The sequence below is a fragment of the Scylla paramamosain genome, chromosome 17, assembly GCF_035594125.1.
Source record: "Scylla paramamosain isolate STU-SP2022 chromosome 17, ASM3559412v1, whole genome shotgun sequence".
NCBI lineage: Eukaryota > Metazoa > Arthropoda > Malacostraca > Decapoda > Portunidae > Scylla > Scylla paramamosain.
Genome location: NC_087167.1, coordinates 20,172,826 through 20,173,776, shown reverse-complemented (window position 1 = coordinate 20,173,776; position 951 = coordinate 20,172,826).

Genomic DNA, 951 nt, shown 5'->3' with positions numbered 1-951 from the left:
AGTTTGTTCTGCCCCAATGAGAAATTTTAGAAAGATCAGAAGTCAGGCGTTCTGTGGCTTCCCTGCGTGATATGTTTACCTCCTGAAGGGTTGGACGTCTATGAAAAGACGTGGAAAAGTGCAGGGTGGTATCTTCAGCGTAGGAGTGGATAGGACAAGAAGTTTGGTTTAGAAGATCATTAATGAATAATAAGAAGAGAGTGGGTGACAGGACAGAACCCTGAGGAACACCACTGTTAATTGATTTAGGAGAAGAACAGTGACCGTCTACCACAGCAGCAATAGAACGGTCAAAAAGGAAACTTGAGATGAAGTAAACAGAGAGAAGGATAGAAACCGTAGGAGGGTAGTTTGGAAATCAAAGCTTTGTGCCAGACTCTATCAAAAGCTTTTGATAATTATGTCCAAGGCAACAGCAAAAGTTTCACCAAAATCTCTAAAAGAGGATGACCAAGACTCAGTAAGGAAAGCCAGAAGATCACCAGTAGAGCGGCCTTGACGGAACCCATACTGGCGATCAGATAGAAGGTTGTGGAGTGATAGATGTTTAAGAATCTTCCTGTTGAAGATAGATTCAAAAACTTTAGATAGGCAGGAAATTAAAGCAATAGGATGGTAGTTTGAGGGATTAGAACGGTCACCCTTTTTAGGAACAGGTTGAATGTAAGTAAACTTCCAGCAAGAAGGAAAGGTAGTGTTGACAGACAGAGCTGAAAGAATTTGAATAGGCAAGGTGCAAGCATGGAGGCATTGTTTCGGAGAACAATAGGAGGGACCCCATCCGGTCCATAAGCCTTCCGAGGGTTTAGGCCAGCGAGGGCATGGAAAACATCATTGCGAAGAATTTTAATAGGTGGCATGAAGTTGTCAGAGGGTGGAGGAGAGGGAGGAACAAGCCCAGAATCGTCCAATGTAGAATTTTTAGCAAAGGTTTGAGCAAAGATTTCAGCT